Genomic DNA, 26,116 nt, shown 5'->3' with positions numbered 1-26,116 from the left:
CTGTTCAAACTTGTGCATGAAGATGTTGGCGTATTGGGGTGCGAATTTGGTCCCCATGGCTGTTCCGTGCGTCTGGATGAAGAACTTGTTGTCGAAGGTGAAGACATTGTGATACAGAATGAAGCGGATGAGTTGCAGAATTGCGTCTGGAGATTGGCAGTTGTCGGTGTTGAGTACTGAGGCTGTTGCAGCAATGCCGTCGTCATGGGGGATGCTGGTGTAGAGTGCCGAGACGTCCATTGTGACGAGGAATGTTCCTGGTTCAACTGGTCCATGGGTGCTGAGTTTCTGTAGGAAGTCCGTCGTGTCGCGACAGAAGCTGGGTGTACCTTGTACGATGGGTTTCAAGATGCCCTCGATGTAGCCAGAGAGGTTCTCACACAGGGTCCCATTGCCTGAAACGATAGGGCGGACTGGTGTGCTGGCCTTGTGTATTTTCGGGAGGCAGTAGAGATCTCCAATGTGGGGAGTACGTGGGATGAGAGCACGTAGGGTGCTCTGAAGATCTGGATCCAAGGTCTTGATCAGTCTGTTAAGTTGGCGGATGTGTTCCTTGGTCGGATCTGCGGGTAACTGTCTGTAGTGTTCTTGGTTGTTCAGTTGTCGGTATACTTCTTTGCAGTAGTCCGTTCTGTTCAGTACGACAGTGGCCCCCCCTTTGTCTGCTGGTTTGATGACGATGCTGTGGTTGGTCTTGAGGGCGTGGATGGCATTGCGTTGTGCTTGGGTGACGTTCGGGGCTGTCTTGTGAATGCGACTGATGAATCTGGCATTGACGTGCCTCCTGACGGCTAGCACAACAATACTATGCCACCTATATGCATACCAAGAACAGAAAGCTTGAGAAACTTGGCATCACCACCGGCAGCAACCAAGCCACCCCCGGTGTCGCAGTAGAAAACAATACAGGGAAATCTATTGTCAACTTGTCAGACTACACCCTTCAACCAGATGAAATCGAAGTCCTCAGCAGAGGGCTCAATTTCTGCACCACCACTAAAATGGACCCCATCAGTCTCGCGGCAGACACTGAGGAATTCATCAGGCGAATGAGGCTCCGGGAATTCTTCCACAGACCCCAAGAGGCCAACAGCGAACCCAAGCAGACTACCAATGAACCGGAACAGCAGACCGAGAGATCTGCGGTGCGGCAACCGAAGAGGAAAGAGTCGAATTGGACCCCTCCGGAAAGCCGCTGCCTTAGACTCGACATGTATGCTCAAGCCGTCAGGAGTCGCGTCTATGCCAGATTCATCAGTCGCATTCACAAGACAGCCCCGAACGTCACTCAAGCACAACGCAATGCCATCCGTGCTCTCAAGACCAACCGCAGCATCGTCATCAAACCAGCAGACAAAGGAGGGGCCACTGTCGTACTGAACAGAACGGACTACTGCAAAGAAGTATACCGACAACTGAACAACCAAGAACACTACAGACAGTTACCCGCAGATCCGACCAAGGAACACATCCGCCAACTTAACAGACTGATCAAGGCCTTGGATCCAGATCTTCAGAGCACCCTACGTGCTCTCATCCCACGTACTCCCCGCATTGGAGATCTCTACTGCCTCCCGAAAATACATAAGGCCAACACACCAGGCCGCCCTATCGTTTCAGGCAATGGGACTCTGTGTGAGAACCTCTCTGGCTACATCGAGGGCATCTTGAAACCCATCGTACAAGGTACACCCAGCTTCTGTCGCGACACGACGGACTTCCTACAGAAACTCAGCACCCATGGACCAGTTGAACCAGGAACATTTCTCGTCACAATGGACGTCTCGGCACTCTACACCAGCATCCCCCATGACGACGGCATTGCTGCAACAGCCTCAGTACTCAACACCGACAACTGCCAATCTACAGACGCAATTCTGCAACTCATCCGCTTCATTCTGGATCACAACGTCTTCACCTTCGACAACAAGTTCTTCATCCAGACGCACGGAACAGCCATGGGGACCAAATTCGCACCCCAATACGCCAACATCTTCATGCACAAGTTTGAACAGGACCTACTCACCGCTCAGGACCTTCAACCGATGTTATACACCAGATACATCAATGACATTTTTTTCCATTGGACCCACGGCGAAGAATCACTGAAACGACTACACGATGACATTAATAAGTTCCATCCAACCATCAGACTCACCATGGGCTACTCTCCAAAATCAGTTGCATTCTTGGACACACTCGTCTCCATCAAGGACGGTCACCTCAGCACTTCGCTTTACCGCAAACCTACGGATAACCTCATGATGCTCCACTTCTCCAGCTTCCACCCTAAACACATTAAAGAAGCCATCCCCTATGGACAAGCGCTCCGTATACACAGGATCTGCTCAGACGAGGAGGAGCGTAACAGACATCTACAGACGTTGAAAGATGCCCTCGTACGAACGGGATATGGCACTCGACTCATCGATCGACAGTTCCAACGCGCCACAGCGAAAAACCAGACCGACCTCCTCAGAAGACAAACATGGGACACAACCGACAGAATACCCTTCGTCGTCCAGTACTTCCCCGGAGCGGAGAAACTACGTCATCTTCTTCACAGCCTTCAACACGTCATTGATGACGATGAACATCTTGCCAAGGTCATCCCCACACCCCCACTACTTGCCTTCAAACAACCGCGCAACCTCAAACGAACCATTGTTTGCAGCAAACTACCCAGTCTTCAGAACAGTGACCACGACACCACACAACCCTGTCATGGCAATCTCTGCAAGACGTGCCAGATCATCGACATGGATACCACTATTACACGTGAGAACACCACCCACCAGGTACGCGGTACATACTCGTGCGACTCGGCCAACGTTGTCTACCTCATACGCTGCAGGAAAGGATGTCCCGAAGCGTGGTACATTGGCGAGACCATGCAGACGCTGCGACAACGAATGAACGGGCATCGCGCAACAATCACCAGGCAGGAATGTTCCCTTCCAGTCGGGGAACACTTCAGCAGTCAAGGGCATTCAGCCTCTGATCTCCGGGTAAGCGTTCTCCAAGGCGGCCTTCAGGACCCGCGACAACGCAGAATCGCCGAGCAGAAACTTATAGCCAGGTTCCGCACACATGAGTGCGGCCTCAACCGGGACCTGGGATTCATGTTGCATTACATTCATCCCCCACCATCTGGCCTGCGAAATCCTACCAACTGTCCTGGCTTGATGCAATTCACACCTCTTTAACCTGGGGTTACCCCATCTCTGGATCTGTAAAGATTTAATCACCTGCTAATGCTCGCATTCCAAGCATTGTTTGGCATCTTTGAATTTGTCTATATATGTGTTTCTGGAACAGACCTCTTCATTCACCTGAGGAAGGAGCAGCGCTCCGAAAGCTAGTGACATTGAAACAAACCTGTTGGACTTTAACCTGGTGTTGTAAGACTTCGTACTATTCTTTTTGTGGTACCCTTTCATACAAGGCACCAAATGGAGGAGAGGCCCATACATCTGTATATTAAACCAGTAGTCAGACTCCCACATGAGGAAACAATTGATAATTGTACTATATTTGATGCTAACGGTGATCTCCTGTACATTGGGGATGCCAAAGACAGGTTGGAGAACTGTTTTTGCGGAGCATTTTATTACACTTCTGTAAATGATTATAAACAGTTAGTAAACATTTGCAAGTTCCTGGATGCCCTCTTTTCTGTAGCCGTTGTCAAACAAATCCTGCGCCTTTTTCTGATGATACTTCATTAACCAATGCCACATCCTCACTATCTATCCTGGGTTAAAGTACCTGAGTGGGTAGGAGTGAAGAACGTAGAGTGAGATATCAAGGAACTTGGGGCAGGAAGCAATAGGTAGGAACTGGATCAAGCCACTGTCTGGTTGCCTGGTTACTGTCCTCATTTTCATTATTATAAGTCACAAGGAAGAAACTTATTCCCTCCTCTTCTTCATCCATAATCTTCAGCTGCACCCAGTTGATGTGATGGATCTGCAGGAGAAGAGAGCATAAACTGAGATTGAGTTTGTGTGGAACATAGAGATAATTAGAGGACAATACAAGGTACGGATAATTCTGCCACCTTTCTGCGTGAATACTCCACATTATTTAATATCTAAGTCTGCACCTACTAGCTTTCAGTTTACATAATCCTGCAACCTCTCACAAAAAGAAATGAGTGTCTATCCAGGAGCTCCATGGCCTGTACCTAATGGGAGTGATAAAGATCACAGAGATGTCACTTGGAATCATTGTCACCCCTTTCCACATCACTTGAAAAACATTTTTCAAAGACCATGAGAATCCAGCTCTCCTTGCTAGCATTTCATCCATAAGGTCATATTCAAAGTGATGAACTCATTTATTTCTGCTTATGTCCGACAATTGTTCCTCCATTTGTGATGAACGTATGAATTTCAGATGAATATTGTATTTTATTTGTGAAGTCAATGTTAAAAGCCTGGGTTAGAGTGTGTTGACTGCTGCAGTGACTTTTTTTTTTACAAAGAACAAAGAACAAAGAAAGTACAGCACAGGAACAGGCCCTTCGGCCCTCCAAGCCCGTGCCGACCATGCTGCCCGTCTAAACTGAAATCTTCTACACTTCCTGGGTCCGTATCCCTCTATTCTCAGCCTATTCATGTATTTGTCAAGATGCCCCTTAAATGTCCCTATCGTCCCTGCTTCCACCACCTCCTCCGGCAGCGAGTTCCAGGCACCCACTACCTTCTGTGTAAAAAACTTGCCTCGTACATCTCCTCTAAACCTTGCCCCTCGCACCTTAAACCTATGCCCCCTAGTAATTGACCCCTCTACCCTGGGAAAAAGCCTCTGACTATCCACTCTGTCTATGCCCCTCATAATTTTGTAGACCTTTATCAGGTCACCCCTCAACCTCTGTCGTTCCAGTGAGAACAAACCGAGTTTATTCAACCGCTCCTCATAGCTAATGCCCTCCATACCAGGCAACGTCCTGGTAAATCTCTTCTGCACCCTCTCTAAAGCCTCCACATCCTTCTGGTTGTGTAGCGACCAGAATTGAACTCTATACTCCAAGTGTGGCCTAACTAAGGTTCTATACAGCTGCAACATGACTTGCCAATTCTTATACTCAATGCCCCGGCCAATGAAGGCAAGCATGCCGTATGCCTTCTTGACTACCTTCTCCACCTGTGTTGCCCCTTTCAGTGACCTGTGGACCTGTACTCCTAGATCTCTCTGACTTTCAATACTCTTGAGGGTTCTCCCATTCACTGTATATTCCCTACCTGCATTAGACCTTCCAAAATGCATAACCTCACATTTGTCCGGATTAAACTCCATCTGCCATCTCTCCGCCCAAGTCTCCAAACGATCTAAATCCTGCTGTATCCTCTGACAGTCCTCATCGCTATCCGCAATTCCACCAACGTTTGTGTCGTCTGCAAACTTACTAATCAGACCAGTTACATTTTCCTCCAAATCATTTATATATACTATGAACAACAAAGGTCCCAGCACTGATCGCTGCGGAATACCACTAGTCACAGCCCTCCAACTGGAAAAGCATCCTTCCATTGCTACTCTCTGCCTTCTATGACCTAGCCAGTTCTGTATCCACCTTGCCAGCTCATCCCTGATCCAATGTGGCTTCACCGTTTGTACCAGTCTACCATGAGGGACTTTGTCAAAGGCCTTACTGAAGTCCATATAGAAAACATCCACTGCCCTACCTGCATCAATCATCTTTGCGACCTCTTCAAAAACCTCTATCAAGTTAGTGAGATGCGACCTCCCCTTCACAAAACCATGCTGCCTCTCACTAATACGTCCATTTGATTCCAAATGGGAGTAGATCCTGTCTCGAAGAATTCTCTCCAGTAATTTCCCTACCACTGAAGTAAGGCTCACCGGCCTATAGTTTCCTGGATTATCCTTGCTACCCTTCTTAAACAAAGGAACAACATTGGCTATTCTCCAGTCCTCCGGGACATCACCTGAAGACAGTGAGGATCCAAAGATTTCTGTCAAGGCCTCAGCAATTTCCTCTCTAGCCTCCTTCAGTATTCTGGGGTAGATCCCATCCGGCTCTGGGGACATATCTACTGGAATATTTTTCAAGACGCCCAACACCTCGTCTTTTTGGATCTCAATGTGACCCAGGCTATCTACACACCCTTCTCCAGACTCAACATCCACCAATTCCATCTCTTTGGTGAATACTGATGCAAAGTATTCATTTAGTACCTCGCCCATTTCCTCTGGCTCCACACATAGATTCCCTTGCCTATCCTTCAGTGGGCCAACCCTTTCCCTGGCTACCCTCTTGCTTTTTATGTATGTGTAAAAAGCCTTGGGATTTTCCTTAACCCTATTTGCCAATGACTTTTCGTGACCTCTTCTAGCCCTCCTGACTCCTTGTTTCAGTACCTTCCTACTTTCCTTATATTCCACACAGGCTTTGTCTGTTCCCAGCCTTCTTGCCTTGACAAAGACCTCCTTTTTCCTTTTGACGAGGCCTACAATATCTCTCGTTATCCAAGGTTCCCGAAAATTGCCGTATTTATCCTTCTTCCGAACAGGAACATGCCAGTCCTGAATTCCTTTCAACTGACATTTGAAAGCCTCTCACATGTCAGATGTTGATTTACCCTCAAACATCCTCCCCCAATCTAGGTTCTTCAGTTCCCGCCTAATATTGGTATAATTTGCCTTCCCCCAATTTAGCACTTTTGTTCTAGGACCACTCTTATCCTTGTCCACCAGCACTTTAAAACTTACTGAATTGTGGTCACTGTTCCCGAAATGCTCCCCTACTGAAACTTCTACCACCTGGCTGGGCTCATTCCCGAATACCAGGTCCAGTACAGCCCTTTCCTTAGTTGGACTGTCTACATATTGTTTTAAGAAGCCCTCCTGGATGCTCCTTACAAACTCTGCCCCATCCAGGCCCCTAGCACTAAGTGAGTCCCAGTTAATATTGGGGAAGTTGAAGTCTCCCATCACCACAACCCTGTTGTTTTTACTCATTTCCAAAATCTGTCTACCTATCTGCTCCTCTATCTCCCGCTGGCTGTTGGGAGGCCTGTAGTAAACCCCCAACATTGTGACTGCCCCCTTCTTATTCCTGATCTCTACCCATATAACCTGGTTTAGAAGTCAAGCAGACACTTTGGCTACAAAGGTGCAATTAAAGTAAGATCATAATTCCTTCCGAGCATGCATATTGTTTACCTTGTGTTGGGCTAATGGAATTTTGATTATATGAAGATTGTTTCCTAGGGAGTAGATAATTACAGACCTTGGGCAGGAATCTCCGTAGCCCGACGCCGAAATCGGGATCAGCGGTCGGGCGGAGAATGGCTTCCAACACCGGATTCGGGGCAGGCGCCGGTTTGATACAGGTTGGCAATGTTCATCCCCTCCAAATCAGCAGTCGGGAACCTGGCGTCCGGCTGCAGACAATGTCCAGCGTGGGATCCATGCCGCTGGCCGGGGGGCTGCTGCTCGGGCTAGGAGGAGTGGTGGGGGGTGTCCAGGTGGTGGGCGGTGGGGTCGGGATGGGCGGGTTAGGACCAGCAGAGCTGACGCCATGTTTTCCGGAGCGACCGGTGTTGCCCGTCAGGCCTCCAAAAGGCAGCCCGGAACCCAGCGATTCTGTGGGTGTTCCACGCAGTGCCAGTGCTGGCCCCCTCACTGGTACCGGAATCAGTGAGTGGTTCACACTGATTTTCCCGTCGTAAATCATCTGCGGATTCTTCGTTGCCGCCGGCACTTAGCCTCAGGAACGGAGAATTCTGCCTATTGTGTTTAGCTTTAGTAAGATGATATGGTTAATGGGAGGAGCCGAAGGCTGAAGCAGTTAGGTGTTGAGTTTTGGAGTTCAATTTTGATCTGTCTGCGAACATACTAACAGTTTCTCTCAAAGCAGTTTATTTTAAAAGATTTTGCCTGTGAACAGCTTCAGAAAAAGCTGGCAGGTTAAACAGTAGTTTAACGTTGGCAAGAATCTGCATGCTGTTTTCCTGAAGGATCTCCCTCAAAACAGCAACTATTCCTGGGTTGGTTAACTGTATTTAAAAGTGGATTTTGACCTGAGATGGGTTTTTGCTTGAATAGAGATAAAAGATGGCAGTTAGGATTTGGTGTTTCATTTCATTGTTAAACATTACTTAATTGGTTCTAAGTTATTTTCTTTATGATGTTAAAGTTAGGTTTAACACTGTATTAATAACGTTTGTTTTAATACACCATATCACTACTTGTGTGTGGAATCACCTCTCAGCAAAGTATTCTTTCCTCACAATCTCACAAATTAAATTAAATATTGGGGTTTCTGTCCGGTATCCTAGCAATTGTTGGGGTCTGGTCCAGGATCATAATAGAAATTATCTGGTAAAACTTCTATCCACAGAATGTACCATAAAATCGAGCTGTTAGCACTAACAGTTCTTACCAATTGCTCCCTCAGTCTGCAGCTGCTCTTGTAAATTGCTGCATGCATTTAAAGGCAGCAGGAACAAACTTGCTCCCTTCTCATCTCAACACAGTACTCCTATTTTATACAGGAATTTCTGTACCTCAACATAAAGGCACTGCGCAAAAGGGTTAACCACATGAATTGTGACAAGATCAACACTGCCAATCCATCCTAACATATCCCCACACAGGCCCTCATCACACATTTTTAACAGGGGAGGGGGAAAGAAGAAAATGTAGGAAAAAGAGTCTGGAATCCATGAAGGCAAATAATCACACTCTAGGGGATTGGAGTAACTGAGATTATTCGGTCAGAATTTACTGTGAAATGTTGAAGCCAATGGCACTCATTGTTATTTATGGGGTAAATGGTGCAACAACTTCAGGAAAGGAGCAGAGGTTGCTGTCTGAGCTTCCCATTCTAACTTTTTCTTCAGAAAAAGAGCATCTCACTATCGACCTCACCATTACTTAGCACTGAATGTGACAAATTTGCTGTAATTACAGAGTAGATAAATTATTTCTAGATGTTTAGGACAAGTAATTTGCAATATAAGTACCCTTTTAACAATGTGGCCATCGTTAATTGCTGCCTATCAACTCTCCTGCACTGAAAATTAATTATTAAAAGTGCAGAAGCTCATTTCCTCAGGTTTAGAATTTTTTTGGAAAGATGTAATAATATTCAAATGTTAAATGTTGCTTTTCCTTTCTCTCTCTCTTTCCCTCTCTCTTACATCCAATCTTTCTTTCCCGCTCATTATTGACTTGAGCCATGCAGAACTGACTCCCATTAATTACTCAGCTCTTCCTCTCCGAATACAACAAATTCACTTTCCAGCATTCAACATGCTCATTAATCTCACAGGATGAAATCTTACCCATCGACAGCACCATTTTCCAAAGGATTTTTGAAAATCAGCACCAATCATTCCAAAGTCACTGACGCTCAACGATACCATCAGCATTCGCTCTGTAAACAAAAGCATCTTGCTTTTCTCCAATCTCTGCCAATGTCATCCTGAAATTTATTAGCCAGGGATCTGGAGAGTAACCCATAGGTTTCCCTCCTGTGCCCCTTCCTACCCCCACATTTTTCCCTGAGCTTGCCACAATTCCTTGCCACACATTGAGACATGCAATATATATAAAACTAGGTCCTGCCACTTTGATGTGCCTCTTTATAATTCATAGTCTTAGAGCACAGAGAGGGCCCTTTGGCCCATCATGTCTGTGCTGGCCATCAAGCATCTATCTATTCTAACCCCATTTTCCAGTACTTGGTCTGTAACCGTGGTATGCTACAGCGTTTCAAGTGCTCATCCAAATGCTTCTTAAATGTTGTGATGGTTGAAAATCATTCATCTCAGTCCTTGTAAAGCTTCTTCTAGTGCTTGATTAGATTCAAGTCTGAAGTTCATCACTTTGGAAGTGAATAGTAAACTTTCAGAGAGGAAAGAGGAGAAAGAAATACTTAAAATAGCCTTCTGACACCATCAAGGTACATGCATGGATAGTAATCACTTGAAAAATAGGTGCAAGACAGCAACTGGGCCCCATTGAATTATTCCATTAAGTAATGAGTACCGTCAGGAGAGAAAGGGCTGGGGGGGCAATTAGTAAGGGAAAAAGAAACTGCAGTGCTCCAGACCATTTTGTGAGGCCGGGGGCTGAAATGAAAATATCTTGGGGCTAGGTGCCATGAGATCTAGATTGTGTTTATGAAACTTTTAAATTTGTTTTTGATTTTTTTTGAGAACATAGCATCAGGAGTCAGCCCTTTGCCCTCAAACCTGTTCGGTTATTCAATACGATCATAGCTGATACGTTTTTAACTCCATCTCCCACCTTGTTTCCGTATTCTTTAATAACCTTGCTGAACAAAAGTCTATCAATCCTTCCAAAGTTTTCAGTTAACCTAGCCCCAAAGGGTGTAAGTGTTTCCTGACTTCAGCTGTTGTTATATATTGTGAGAAACGTGCAAAGACACAAGCGACCAGGGTGGTCAGATCACATGCATGATGATGTCAGCACACGCTAGGCATTCTCATAACATGTGACCACATTGAACTGCATGGCTCAAATTTCAGAGCTAGGCTTCCTTGTTCTGAACTCCCACAACACAAGAAATAGGGGCCGGGATTTTCCGAGCCCGCGCCGGGTCGGAGAATCGCAGGAGGGGGGACGCGAGAATCCCGCCACGCCGCTCCGATGCTGGGCCACCGATTCTCCGGTCAAAACCGCTCGCGCTGGTTTTGTCGCCGTCGTGAACACTTGGCCGCGATATAGGTGAATCTCGGCCAGGGTCTCTCTAGATTTTCCTTCATGTGCCTGAAATTTGTTAGTGTCACCAAGTCAGTGGTAACCAATTAAACTGAGAGATAAACCATGACATAGGAGGGCACATGTATGACTGGGAATGTACTGGGAGAGAAAGAGGTAAAAAGACTTGCATTTACATAACATCTTTCATGAATTCATGATATTCCAATGAATTTGACATCCATTGAAGTACTTACAAAATACAGGGTGGAATGTTCCATTTTGGAGATCGAGTGCATTGGTAGTTGAGTTTCGTAGTAGGATTCCCACTGAGTGGTGTGTGGGAAATCATGGCCGACTTCATACTCGGAAGCTCATTAATTACACATCAGTTAGTAGCTCTCAGAATCACTTGACGGGGTGGGCACTGATTCATCCGCCCCACCATTACCTAATGGGTTTGAATGTCTGGGCACCATTTTGAAATGCCACTCGAAGCACACATTACTCTCTGCAGCCCATCTGTATATCGCTTGATATGGCTGCACCCAAGCAAAAAGATGTTCCCAGGGTCACTTGAGGCCCTCATCCATGGGGTCCACCAGCACTGGGATGTCTTCTACTCAATGGATGGCTCCAAGAGGGTCAGCAGCCTCACCACACCAGCCTGTGAGGTGATTGCAAGGGAGGTTAATGCGTCGAGCACCTGCTTGAGAAACAATATCCATTGCAGGAAGAGCCGGTGCGATCTCATCCCTTCCATCAGGATAAGCCAACCTTTAACTCACTCCAATGTCACATTCTCATAATGGCATCATGCACTGAAAAGGTCACATTTCTCAGGGATCTCTCACAAAACTGTGGGGGAGGGGGGTAGACATCAGCCCTGTTCGTCTCACAGACACTTTAACATTACCAGCATCTCATCAACCATGCTGTGCAATCTCCATCCTCAGCCCTTACTGGGAAGTGCTCAGCACACATAGCAGGAGTGCATGATTCCCAACCTCTCCCCCATCTCCTCTCATCACGTTCCATTCCATTTAGCTTCATGCAGATTAAGCTCGGCTACAACTCCCGGACAGGAGGAGGGATAGCAGGCGCTGTTCTATCTTGAGGAGGATGCTGCCGAGCTGGCAGGCGAAGGCAAAGATCGCGTCTGTAGGAATGGCCTAAATTGGCCTCTCCCAGTGAGTTAGCACGGATCAGCACCCCAGAAGTTGATCACATCCTGATAATCATAGTGCGTGGCATGCAATGTTGTACTCTGCTTGCTTAGAACAAATTCTATCTTCCCTCTCTCTTACAGACTCCAACGGGCACAGGTGGACCAGCAGAACTACCATAAAACCCAACTCCCAGACCACATCAAAGGAGAATGAGGATGCATCAGAGGAAGACCCATCACTGTGTTCACCTGCACCATTCACCAGTGCAGAGACCTCACAGTGTCATGGATCTAGATTAGGTTGAGGTCACACTCTGGGAAACACCTCACTGACAGGTCTCCAGAGCAGTCAGAGGCAGAGGCAGCTCAAGTCTCTGTAACTTGGAGGACTTGGAGATCAGACACCTGCTGGGTCGGAGTCAGGTGATGAGTCTCTGCAAGTGTCTAAACTGCTGGAGACACAATGACAAGCTGTAGAAAATCAGGTCTAGTTGCCAGAGACAATCAATAGGCTAAAGGATGAAGGAGTCCATTCATGTTCTGTCTCATGTCATGACTCCAATATGCAAGCACCTCAAGGTCTCATTGGGAAGGGTAGCGGTTGCCTTGGAGACCTTGGTCCAGCAGATTCTGCCGAATTTGCGCTCGGACTTGCATTCCATTGCTATAGGCATTGGCGGGATCCTTTAATGGCTATGCGAGAAGGAGGCGGGGCACCCTGACCTGCAGGAGCCCCTTCTCCTCAGGGAGTCAGGCAGGGGTCATCGGGCACTCATAAGGAGGAGGAGGAGGCAGGGTGTTTTACGTGGCGCGGCTGCTAGTCCCTCACTCTTCAGAGGATCGGTGCTTGCACCTGGCCGAGTCTCTGGACATGGCCTGAAAATCGGAGAATCCAGCCCAATATGTTGCCGCCAGGACTGAATTGTGTGAGGTTCCCGTTCCTGTTGGGGCGTTATTCGGTGAGCGAGTCAGGATACACTAATTGGCGAGTACTCTGCCCATGTGAATCTAGAACAATTCCCATTCCTGCCGGCGTCTGATTCGCGAGTGCAGGCCCCTGCGGAGCAGAGGGCGATGGAGCTAGCGGGAGAAGTAGAAGAGATGGCAGTCTCCGAAGCGGAGGTGAAATACAGCAATCAAGTGAGCTCCCAAAGAAAAATGATGTCTCTACAGCAAGTAAGTCAACCCCCACTCACAGACCATGCCTTCCCAAATCTCACCAAGTCTCTTGTCTTTTGTCTTGCAGAATCACGATCAGACTAGGCCGGGCTGTCCGTGCGACCTCACCCCAGCCAGATCCCCTGCACACCCCGGAGCACCTATCTGGAGAAGACACCGGCTTCTCGTCACTGCTGTCACCTGCACCCTCCACCATCGCAGCGGCTAGCACCTCAGTGGGACATTTTAGCGAAGAAGCTCTTGGGTCACCTTCTGGTGAACTCGTCACACATGCTGCAGCTGATCAGATGAATGCAGAGACAGTCGAGGGAGCGGGTGGCCAGCGGGCTGCCTGATACCAGGAAACAGCTGTAGTCTGGACCTGTATCGCACTTCTCTAAATTCTGTTCGCATCACTGGTGCAGATGCAGACACAGAGCCAGGATTTACAGGAGGTGGGGGGGAAGGGGTCAGTGTCTTTCCAGTGCCTGCAGGTAGAGCTGTAGGTGTCCGACCACCTTCAGATGCAGGACATCATGCCAACAATGCATGGTACCCAGACCAACACTGGATGGGTGGTGTCCCTGGTGGAAGCATTGGGGCAAGAAGTCAGAGCCATGGGTCAAGGCATCCAAGGTTTGGGGCACACTGTGCAGTCGATGGCTGAGGCTCAGGCCAGGGGAACCCAGTCACAGACAACCATGTACCTGGCCCAAATGGACATTGTTGTGGTGCTTCAGCACTTGGCCCATTCACAAAGGGTCATGGCTGAGGGCATCGAGAGCATTGATCGATTGCTAACTGACCTTGGCCAGACAAAGAACAAAGAACAAAGAAATGTACAGCACAGGAACAGGCCCTTCGGCCCTCCAAGCCCGTGCCGACCATGCTGCCCGACTAAACTACAATCTTCTACACTTCCTGGGTCCGTATCCCTCGATTCCCATCCTATTCATGTATTTGTCAAGATGCCCCTTAAATGTCACTATCGTCCCTGCTTCCACCACCTCCTCCGGTAGCGGGTTCCAGGCACCCACTACCCTGTGCGTAAAAAGCTTGCCTCGTACATCTACTCTAAACCTTGCCCCTCTCACCTTAAACCTATGCCCCCTAGTAATTGACCCCTCTACCCTGGGCAAAAACCTCTGACTATCAACTCTGTCTATGCCCCTCATAATTTTGTAGACCTCGATCAGGTCTCCCCTCAACCTCCTTCGTTCCAGTGAGAACAAACCGAGTTTATTCAACCGCTCCTCATAGCTAATGCCCTCCATACCAGGCAACATTCTGGTAAATCTCTTCTGCACCCTCTATAAAGCCTCCACATCCTTCTGGTAGTGTGGCGACCAGAATTGAACACTATACTCCAAGTGTGGCCTAACTAAGGTTCTATACAGCTGCAACATGACTTGCCAATTCTTATACTCAATGCCCCGGCCAATGAAGGCAAGCATGCCGTATGCCTTCTTGACTACCTTCTCCACCTGTGTTGCCCCTTTCAATGACCTGTGGACCTGTACTCCTAGATCTCTTTGACTTTCAATACTCTTGAGGGTTCTACCATTCACTGTATATTCCCTACCTGCATTAGACCTTCCAAAATGCATTACCTCACATTTGTCCGGATTAAACTCCATCTGCCATCTCTCCGCCCAAGTCTCCAAACAATCTAAATCCTGCTGTATCCTCCGACAGTCCTCATCGCTATCCGCAATTCCACCAACCTTTGTGTCGTCTACAAACTTACTAATCAGACCAGTTACATTTTCCTCCAAATCATTTCTATATACTACAAAGAGCAAAGGTCCCAGCACTGATCCCTGTGGAACACCACTGGTCACAGCCCTCCAATTAGAAAAGCATCCTTCCATTGCTACTCTCTGCCTTCATCCCGTGTGACTTCACCTTTTGTACTAGTCTACCATGAGGGACCTTGTCAAAGGCCTTACTGAAGTCCATATAGACAACATCCACTGCCCTACCTGCATCAATCATCTTAGTGACCTCCTCGAAAAACTCTATCAAGTTAGTGAGACATGACCTTCCCTTCACAAAACCGTGCTGCATCTCACTAATACGTCCATTTGCTTCCAAATGGGAGTAAATCCTGTCTCGAAGAATTCTCTCCAGTAATTTCCCTACCACTGAAGTAAGGCTCACCGGCCTGTAGTTCCCGGGATTATCCTTGCTACCCTTCTTAAACAGAGGAACAACATTGGCTATTCTCCAGTCCTCCGGGACATCCCCTGAAGACAGCGAGGATCCAAAGATTTCTGTCAAGGCCTCAGCAATTTCCTCTCCAGCCTCCTTCAGTATTCTGGGGTAGATCCCATCAGGCCCTGGGGACTTATCTACCTTAATATTTTTTAAGACACCCAACACCTCGTCTTTTTGGATCTCAATGTGACCCAGGCTATCTACACACCCTTCTCCAGACTCAACATCTACCAATTTCTTCTCTTTGGTGAATACTGATGCAAAGTATTCATTTAGTACCTCGCCCATTTCCTCTGGCTCCACACATAGATTCCCTTGCCTATCCTTCAGTGGGCCAACCCTTTCTCTGGTTACCCTCTTGCTTTTTATGTACGTGTAAAAAGCCTTGGGACTTTCCTTAACCCTATTTGCCAATGACTTTTCGTACCCCTTCTAGCCCTCCTGACTCCTTGCTTAAGTTCCTTCCTACTCTTCTTATATTCCACGCAGGCTTCGTCTGTTCCCAGCCTTTTAGCCCTGACAAATGCCTCCTTTTTCTTTTTGACGAGGCCTACAATATCTTTCGTCATCCAAGGTTCCCGAAAATTGCCGTATTTATCCTTCTTCCTCGCAGGAACCTGCCGGTCCTGAATTCCTTTCAACTGACACTTGAAAGCCTCCCACATGTCAGATGTTGATTTGCCCTCAAACATCCACCTCCAATCTATGTTCTTCAGTTCCCGCCTAATATTGTTATAATTAGCCTTCCCCCAATTTAGCACATTCATCCTAGGACCACTCTTATCCTTGTCCACCAGTACTTTAAAACTTACTGTATTGTGGTCACTGTTACCGAAATGCTCCCCTACTGAAACATCTACCACCTGGCCTGGCTCATTCCCCAATACCAGGTCCAGTACCGCCCCTTCCCTAGTTGGACTGTCTACATATTGTTTTAAGAAGCCCTCCTGGATGCTCCTTACAAACCTTCCGCCCCGTCTAAGCCCCTGGCACTAAGTGAGTCCCAGTCAATATTGGGGAAGTTGAAGTTTCCCATCACCACAACCCTGTTGTTTTTACTCTTTTCCAAAATCTGTCTACCTATCTGCTCCTCTATCTCCCGCTGGCTGTTGGGAGGCCTGTAGTAAACCCCCAACATTGTGACTGCACCCTTCTTATTCCTGATCTCTACCCATATAGCCTCACTGCCCTCTGAGGTGTCCTCCCGCAGTACAGCTGTGATATTCTCCCGAACCAGTAGCACAACTCCGCCTCCCCTTTTACATCCCCCTCTATCCCGCCTGAAACATCTAAATCCAGGAACGTTTATCTGCCAATCCTGCCCTTCCCTCAACCAGGTCTCTGTAATGGCAACAACATCATAGTTCCAAGTACTAATCCAAATTCTAAGTTCATCTGCCTTACCCGTAATACTTCTTGCTACAGACACAGAAGGGACATGTCACAGTCACAGAAGGACATGTCAGAGGCAGTGAGGGACATGACCAAGGCAGTGTGGGACATGTTTCACTCACTGGGGGACATGACCCAGTCTCAACGCGTCATGGCTGAGGGCATCGAGACCCTGGTTCATATGAGGGCAGCTGCCAGGACTGGCAGCACTAGTGACAGTGGAGCCTCCGGAGTTCACTCCGGCCTCACCTCAATCCCATGGAGTAACCTGGGGACCATCGGAACGCAAGGGAGGAGGAAGCGAAGGGACCCATGCCAGTGCCTCTCCCCCCACCTTTCACTGGCACATCTCATGGGCAGCGGGCAGAACCGGATGTCATTTCGTCACCCGTGACATCTGAAAGTCAGCCGCACACATCCAGGTCCAGGGGACATCTGCCAAACGCATCTCAGGTCAGAGGGCAAGACATGCAGCTGGCTGCCTCCACATCTGATGTGCTGCAGAGGAGCGGTAGGGACGTAAAATCAGAAAGTTAGACACCACTTGTGGTGTTCTTTGTGTTGCTAAATTCAGGATGGTTGGCGCAGTGTTCACAAAGACCGCAAAATAGCTTTAACTTGAACAAAGCTATGAATTTATTAACACTACTAATTTGGGTTCGACACTTACTCCTAGATAACGCACAGTTGATAATAAACATATAATCTACACTCGTCTACGACTAATCACTACACTATAACATTAACTATGATCTGCTCTCACTCACACTATCTTTCCTCCAGTCTGCTCTCTAGCCTTCTCCTCAACCTCTCACCCATCAGGCTTAGCATCAATGTCTTATATACTTGTACATCTAGCTTCCTCTAGTGGTTGAGTTATACATGACATTAACCCTTGCTGTTCTTACATTTATGATAATACCACACCACTTAAGTTGGCACAGGTGTAGCACCAAGGTGATGGTTAGGGGTCAGGGCACAACAATGTAAAAAGTCACCAATAAAAACTATTCACCAACATTCCGAACTGCCTCAACCCTTTGTCTGAAGGGTGTTAGGGATGGGATGGGCTGGGCTGGGTGTAGAGTGTGTGCTGGATGGGAGTGTGGGAGGGTGAGGGCGGGAGATAGATTGGCAGGAGAGGGAATGTTGGAGGATGGCATGGGGCAGGGCCCCAGGACACTTGAATGTTCCACCTGGGGTCATCCTCAGCAGCGGCAGGGAACAGGACCAGAAGTATTAAGCAGCTGTTTATGACAGCTGACCCATTGCGTGACGTGTGACCGCTCACCATTTCCATAACCGTACCCCCCGCCCACCAAGGATATGAGATGGATTGGCCAGAAGACATGTAGGGAACACCTAAGTGGATAGTGGAAGATGATCCTAAAGGCAGGAGTCAGACTTGGTCAAATGATGTGGAGCACCAGAGCTTATCTAACAGCGAGTTGTTTTCATCCCCTGCTCCCCTGCCTCGTGGACAAGACCAGCTGATACCGCCTGCCCAGGGACACCGCCTGCCCAGGGACAACACCCTGTGGTGATGCTAGCTCTGCCCGATATGCTGCTGCCTTCCCACCTCCCATCAGGACCCACTCCTTCGTCCCGTAGCTGTGGAACACACTATAACCGCTCATGGCGGCTCTTTCGCCCGTGGGCACAACCAAAGCGTTCAGTGGGCCCTATCCAATTCAGGAGAGGACATCTGTTCCTCCTCCCTCCCATCAACGTTGCAAACATCCGAGAAGAGTACTCAGTTGGCCTCGGGCCCTCCGCCCCCTCCGGCGACCCCATGGTCCTGAGGTTCTGCCTCCTTGACCAGTTCTCCAGGTCCTCGACCTTCTCCCTCAGGCCCTTATCCCTCTCCTCCACCACCAGCAGCTCAGCTTCCAGTGAGGCTATCTGGTCGCTATGTCCCGACAAAGCCTCCTCCACCCCCTTCAACACCTCTCCATGCTCCTGCACCGCCTCCAAAGTCCTTCCAGATCTCTTTCTTAACAGGTCAGAGCGGTCTTCACAGACTTTTTTAGGGTCTCAAACATTTCCCTTTCTTGCCTTTCAAAGTGATTGCCGATCTCAAATTCAATTGCCATTACCTCCAACAGCATATCCACTGTAATAGGCACGGCTCCACCGGCAAGGTTGCCTCCGCCATCTTTGCTCACAAAGAGCTTTGCACCTTCTCCGTCTCTGCTGAAGGGCTACCAGTCATACCCTTCTTCCCAACATTCTTTTTCACGGCTTTCGGCATCCTCTCATGAAGTACTGCTAGATCAGTCGGATTTGTCAACTAATTTCCCCTGGGAATTGGGCTAATAGGACCAAAAAACAAGGACTCTGGCGGGAGCTGCCTTTTGTGTAACCTTCTCCTACATGCTGCCACTGGACGTCATTCTGTGGTGATGCTGGTAGTACCCTCGGAGGGGGAGGGGGGGCTGGAGTGGTGGGATGGAGGGAAGGGCTGAGGGACAGGGATGGTGGAGTGAAGGGAGGAGGGACAGGGAAGGTGGAGTGAAGGGAGGAGGGACAGGGAAGGTGGAGTGAAGGAGGAGGGACAGGGAAGGTGGAGTGAAGGGAGGAGGGACAGGGAAGGTGGAGTGAAGGGAGGGAGGCAGGAAAGGTGGAGTGAAGCGCAGAAGGAGGCAGGGAAGGTGGAGTGAAGGGAAGAGGGACAGGGAAGGTGGAGTGAAGGGAGGTGGGACAGGGAAGGTGGAGTGAAGGGAAGAGGGACAGGGAAGGTGGAGTGAAGGGAGGAGGGACAGGGAAGGTGGAGTGAAGGGAAGAGGGACAGGGAAGGTGGAGTGAAGGGAGGAGGGACAGGGAAGGTGGAATGAAGGGAGGAGGGATAGGGAAGGTGGAGTGAAGGGAGGAGGGACAGGGAAGGTGGAGTGAAGGGAAGAGGGACAGGGAAGGTGGAGTGAAGGGAGGAGGGACAGGGAAGGTGGAGTGAAGGAGGAGGGACAGGGAAGGTGGAGTGAAGGGAGGAGGGACAGGGAAGGTGGAGTGAAGGGAGGGAGGCAGGAAAGGTGGAGTGAAGCGCAGAAGGAGGCAGGGAAGGTGGAGTGAAGGGAAGAGGGACAGGGAAGGTGGAGTGAAGGGAGGAGGGACAGGGAAGGTGGAGTGAAGGAGGAGGGACAGGGAAGGTGGAGTGAAGGGAGGAGGGACAGGGAAGGTGGAGTGAAGGGAGGGAGGCAGGAAAGGTGGAGTGAAGCGCGGAAGGAGGCAGGGAAGGTGGAGTGAAGGGAAGAGGGACAGGGAAGGTGGAGTGAAGGGAGAAGGGACAGGGAAGGTGGAGTGAAGGAGGAGGGACAGGGAAGGTGGAGTGAAGGGAGGAGGGACAGGGAAGGTGGAGTGAAGGGAGGGAGGCAGGAAAGGTGGAGTGAAGCGCGGAAGGAGGCAGGGAAGGTGGAGTGAAGGGGAGAGGGACAGGGAAGGTGGAGTGAAGGGAGAAGGGACAGGGAAGGTGGAGTGAAGGGAGGAGGGACAGGGAAGGTGGAGTGAAGGGATGAGGGACAGGGAAGGTGGAGTGAAGGGAAGAGGGACAGGGAAGGTGGAGTGAAGGGAGGAGGGACAGGGAAGGTGGAGTGAAGGGAGGAGGGACAGGGAAGGTGGAATGAAGGGAGGAGGGATAGGGAAGGTGGAGTGAAGGGAGGAGGAACAGGGAAGGTGGAGTGAAGGGAGGAGGGACAGGGGAGGTGGAGTGAAGGGAAGAGGGACAGGGAAGGTGGAGTGAAGGGAGGAGGGACAGGGAAGGTGGAATGAAGGGAGGAGGAACAGGGAAGGTGGAGTGAAGGGAGGAGGGACAGGGGAGGTGGAGTGAAGGGAAGAGGGACAGGGAAGGTGGAGTGAAGGGAGGAGGGACAGGGAAGGTGGAATGAAGGGAGGAGGGATAGGGAAGGTGGAGTGAAGGGAGGAGGGACAGGGAATGTGGAGTGAAGGGAGGAGGGACAGGGAAGGTGGAATGAAGAGAAAAACGAGTACTCCCGCCCTGAGAAAAACGAGTACTCCTGCTTGAGAAAAACGAGTACTCGCGCTTGAGAAAAACAAGTACTCCCGCTCTGAGAAAAACGAGCACTCGCGCTCTGAGAAAAACGAGTACTTCTGCTCTGAGAAAAACGAGTACTCCCGCTTGAGAAAAACGAGTACTCCCCCGCTTGAGAAAAACGAGTACTCCCGCTGTGAGAAAAACGAGTACTGCCGCTTGAGAAAAACGAGTACTCCCGCTTGAGAAAAACGAGTACTCCCGCTCTGAGAAAAACGAGTACTCCCGCTCTGAGAAAAACGAGCACTCGCGCTCTGAGAAAAACGAGTACTCCCGCTCTGAGAAAAACGAGTACTCCCGCTCTGAGAAAAACGAGTACTCCCGCTTGAGAAAAACGAGTACTCGCGCTCTGAGAAAAACGAGTACTCCCGCTCTGAGAAAAACGAGTACTCCCGCTTGAGAAAAACGAGTACTCGCGCTCTGAGAAAAACGAGTACTCCCGCTCTGAGAAAAACGAGTACTCCCGCTTGAGAAAAACGAGCACTCCTGCTTGAGAAAAACGAGTACTCCCGCTCTGAGAAAAACGAGTACTCCTGCTCTGAGAAAAACGAGCACTCGCGCTCTGAGAAAAACGAGTACTCCCTCTTGAGAAAAACGAGTACTCGCGCTCTGAGAAAAACGAGTACTCCTGCTCTGAGAAAAACAAGTACTCCCGCTTGAGAAAAACGAGTACTCCCCCGCTTGAGAAAAACGAGCACTCGCGCTCTGAGAAAAACGAGTACTCCTGCTCTGAGAAAAATGAGTACTCCCGCTTGAGAAAAACGAGTACTCCCCCGCTTGAGAAAAACGAGTACTCCCGCTGTGAGAAAAACGAGTACTGCCGCTTGAGAAAAACGAGTACTCCCGCTTGAGAAAAACGAGTACTCCCGCTCTGAGAAAAACGAGTACTCCCGCTCTGAGAAAAACGAGCACTCGCGCTCTGAGAAAAACGAGTACTCCCGCTTGAGAAAAACGAGTACTCCCGCTCTGAGAAAAACGAGTACTCCCGCTCTGAGAAAAACGAGTACTCCCGCTTGAGAAAAACGAGCACTCCTGCTTGAGAAAAACGAGTACTCCCGCTCTGAGAAAAACGAGTACTCCTGCTCTGAGAAAAACGAGTACTCCTGCTTGAGAAAAACGAGTACTTGCGCTCTGAGAAAAACGAGTACTCCCGCTTGAGAAAAACGAGCACTCGCGCTCTGAGAAAAACGAGTACTCCTGCTTGAGAAAAACGAGTACTTGCGCTCTGAGAAAAACGAGTACTCCCGCTGTGAGAAAAACGAGCACTCGCGCTCTGAGAAAAACGAGTACTCCCGCTTTGAGAAAAACGAGTACTCGCGCTCTGAGAAAAACGAGTACTCCCGCTCTGAGAAAAACGAGTTCTCGCGCTCTGAGAAAAACGAGTACTCCCGCTCTGAGAAAAACGAGTACTCCCGCTCTGAGAAAAACGAGTACCCCCGCTCCTGTTGTGCCATTGATTGAACTTGGCCACACCCACCCCTCTGATGGGTCAGCTGCGGTCTGAGGGTTTCCTGAGTGGGCTGCTCTGGGAGGACCTGGCTGAAGAAGAGCCTGCCCCAGAGGCTCTGTGAACATTTACAGGACACAGTGAGCAGTCAGCAGCCAGGGGCCTGGAAGTTGCACCATTTAAAACACATGCTGCAGCACTGGCGGTCTGAGAGCGGCTCCCCGATACGGAAAGTCACTCCCCGCTACTCCTCCCAGCCCAGGCAGCCACCCCTCCAGCAAGCCCAACAATTCAGTTTTGAAGAGTTTAAAAAAGTTTCCTTAACGTCTAGCTCCATGGCACCCAGGCCCGGCTTGTAAATACTTACACTAATTTGTGCCCGCGTGTCATCCACCTGAGGGGGGCGGGGGGGGGGGGGGGGAGCGTCACAGAAGGGCGGAGCATATTGTGTCCAACCCTCTAAGTAGATTTAAATGATGCAACTGACAGTTTTACATGGCTGGGGTGGGGCGTAAACCTCAATTTTCGTGTAATGCCCGATTTCCTGCCTGATCGCAATTCGGGTTTCCGCCATCATGAAGTGGAGAATCGAGTCCAAAATTGAAGGAACGACCCACGGATAGTCCTTGGAGGGGTCAACAGTAGAGTGCACTGGGGTGCTCCGTCTTAGCTGAAGCAGAAAAAAGACCACTTCAATTTGCCGAAGTCCATCAGCCGATCACAGTATGGGTGCCATGATTAGAAAGGAGATGGTGAGAGGCACCGGTATGGAATTTAAAACAGGAAATGAACAAGAATAGGAATAAGGAACAGGTCCTGGAAAATGAAATCTAATCCAAGCAGTCAAACATTAGAGCTACAAAAATATTCTGGCCACAGGAAATAGCCCCAATCTGTAATAACATTCTGCAGGCAATTAGTGTATTTTGCTCAGTAAACATGATGTTTTAGTATTATAAATATATTCACAATCGGAATCACAATTTTAAACCAATATTTACGATTGCAGTAATGGAGAAAATTTATAGTACAGTTGGAAACATGAATTATTTAGCTGGAACAATGTGAAAAGTATTTCATTCTGAAGAGCTCAGTCATCCAATGGAATAACATTCAGCAGAATGGCAGGTACGCTGAAGAAGCATTTCTTTGTGTGTGTGTCTGTGAGACTGAATACAAAATGGTGAAAACGAGAGGGCTGACTTCAGGATTACCTGTTTTGTTGAATATTTATGTGCTTTTAGGGGTGAAGAATATAATTGACCCCAACGGACGAGCCTTCTATTCTGTAGATTCTAAGGGAGTGATTTTCCGGCTGTGTTGTGTGCAGTATACATCCCGCTATTCAATGAGAATAGCGGGAGAGCCACAAAACGGGGCCGGAATTCTCTGAGCCCGCAGCGGGTCGGAGAATCAGCCGGAAATTCCCGCCACGCCCCTTCGACGCCGGGATGTAATTCTCCGCGGCAGTCATGTACGTGCGGTTGACGCGGTGCCGGTCGGGGGCCGTTGAAAGAGGCACCCGCGGCAATTCTTCACGGTCAACCGGACGAATTCCCACCAAATTCTGCTGGTATGGTTCACATATGGTACCACCCGGCGGAAGCTCGGACCCACGGCAGCGGTGGCCGTCTTGGTGGGGGTGGGGGGGGCGGGGGGGATCAGACTCCGGGAGGGAGGCTTCCACGATGGCCAGGCCTGCGATTGGGGGCTACCGATCGGTGGGCGCCGCGATCCTGGGGGGGGGCGTACCTTCTTCCGTGCGGGCCCGCTGTGTCGCTACGCCATGCTTAACGGTGCCGGCGTGGAAACGGCCCCACGCGCATGCGCCGGCGTGGAAACGGCCAGCGCTCGCATGTGCGGCCCCTGCAAGGAGCACTCTGGCGCCGTGCTGGCCCCCTGTGGGGGCCCGTTGACGCCGGCGTGAAACACTCTGGTGTTGACGCCAGCATCAACGCTTAGCCGGAATTTTGGAGAATCCCGGTCCGGGTTTCATGCGAAGTGCTACCTGTCACAATCTGGTTCAGGCCTTGCTGGGTGTGAACCAGATTAACATATTTAAATAAGAATTTAAACATGCTTTGTCACAGTAATGCCGAATTCTGCCTGGAATCCCCCCCCCCCCCCCCCCTCCTCCCCCATCGCCGGAGACCAGGCGTGATGGCCACATTGGGAGGGGGGCTCAGAGGCCATTGGTTGAGGCCATGCCCCTGGCACCCTGGCACTGTACTCTCACACTGAGATCAGGGTGCCCTTTAAAAGGATCTCTGAGACCAGGTTTTCCAGCATCTTCGGGTCCCTAACATCATTTTTTCGACGGGTTTCACCCCTGGCTCCAAAGAAATGACTAATTGTGGGAGAATTGTAATTGTAGAAGGGTGTTCTTTTTGCCCCACAATAGGCTGGAATTGGGTGTCACAGATAGCTGTGTGTGTCTCTCCCCTGCAGGCTTTGAAATCAAATACCCGGAAGCATCACACTGGGACCGCTTCGCAAGGGAGAGTGAGCATGACTCACTGTTTATACCTGACCGGTGACCCTGTCCTTATGCCGCACCAGCTATCCTGACCGCCACCTACACCTGTGTGACTCTCTCTCTTGTCGGTGGCGAAAACTACCACCCTGTCAGTGCCTCGCTAGGGCTGCTTCACAAGAGAGAGAGAAGGCGGAATCCCTGTTTATCCCTAACCAGCTGGTTCCTCCTGGGTGAGCGTTTCGAGGCGCCCAGACCCCCTCAAACATTCTCGACTGCGGAATTATGTCCTGGCACTTGAGTGTGACTTGGCCAGGGCGAGCGATAAGGGAAGAGGCGAGACCACAACCAAGGTGAATTAAACTTAAGTGATTTAGTCAAGAAAAAGGAAGTCCAGTTCATGAATTCCACAACCCAAATTGAAATCTACACACACACACTTGCAATTATGTCTATGAGAACTAGGACTTACGGCACAATGAAAAATCCTTACTTTAAACAGTTTTAACAATGTTTTACAGGAGGCTGTTATATACCGTCCCTTACCACCCCTCCTCAATAAGCCTAGCCTAATTGGGGGTTTCTGTAAGCTGACAAAATACACTCACCACTCCCTAGTTGAATGGGTCTGTTTAAAAACACACAAAATCTTCAGGCTCCCCTCTGGCTTCTTGGGTCCTAGTTCGTTACAGTCTGCACCTGGTTCGTGAAGACTTCTCCTGTTGGGCCCGTAGTTCTACCTTGTGGTGGTCCCTTCGTAGGTTTTTAAGAGTTTCTTCTTCTTAGTTCTCAAATCTCCTCCAGCCCAAACTTCTGTGCAAAACTTCTCAATCGGAACTTCTAAGTAAAGTCTACCCAAGATCGCTCTCTCACTTGTCTGTGTCTTTTATCTTTAAGCGCACATGTTTCAATGGAGCCGTCTGGCTCCTCCCACTGATCGATTTCAAAGACAAAAGGCGCGCTAATCACCCTCAGGAAGAAGTTATCCTGATCAATTTCTTCACAATAGCTGATGACGTCTCCGGAGCTTGCCTGATTGCTCGCAAATGGCTCCTAGGAGATACTGGGACAGTTTGAATTAGTTTGCCATTAGTGGAATAGGTTGCTGTCTGGTTTGGGCAGAAACTCATTTCCATAGTCATTGTCTTCCTCAGCTCACTCTGAGCCATCCACATACCTGGCATAATTTTTCTGTTGGCCCTGCCCTGGCCCGTTGTCCCCTTTGTTCTTCTCTGGAATGATCTTGTGATGTGTATGTAGCGCACAAAGACTCCGAGAGACGAATAGAGTGAAGTCGATGAGGCTTTATTAAGCGTGACTGTTCCCCCGCAGTTCAGTAGTAGACTGGCCTGCGGGGGAGGACTCCTGGTTCTTATACTCTGCCTTCAGGGCGGAGCTAGAGGTCAACGGCCAACCAGGACCCGGGATCTGTCAGCCAATGACATCACGGCTTCACAGTCCCACATGACCCCTAATGCATACTACCACATTCACCCCTTGTTAAAAATGAACCCGGCGGGG

At 49.3% G+C, this 26,116-nt stretch overlaps 1 long non-coding RNA gene across 1 annotated transcript in view; it reads right to left on the bottom strand.

The window, feature by feature from the left end:
- LOC140391413 (uncharacterized) overlaps positions 1-25,446 on the bottom strand; it is a 47,671-nt gene extending 22,225 nt beyond the window's left edge. The window contains exons 1-2 of the long non-coding RNA XR_011935054.1: positions 25,204-25,446; positions 3,769-3,969 (exon numbers count right to left, since the gene is read on the bottom strand). This is a non-coding gene — a long non-coding RNA (uncharacterized lncRNA). The remainder of the gene's footprint in view (positions 1-3,768; positions 3,970-25,203) is intronic.
- Between the last annotated feature and the right edge of the window lie 670 nt (positions 25,447-26,116).

This window comes from Scyliorhinus torazame, chromosome 15 (genome assembly GCF_047496885.1).
Source record: "Scyliorhinus torazame isolate Kashiwa2021f chromosome 15, sScyTor2.1, whole genome shotgun sequence".
Taxonomy (NCBI): Eukaryota; Metazoa; Chordata; class Chondrichthyes; order Carcharhiniformes; family Scyliorhinidae; genus Scyliorhinus; species Scyliorhinus torazame.
This window is presented reverse-complemented; position numbering and strand designations above follow the sequence as displayed.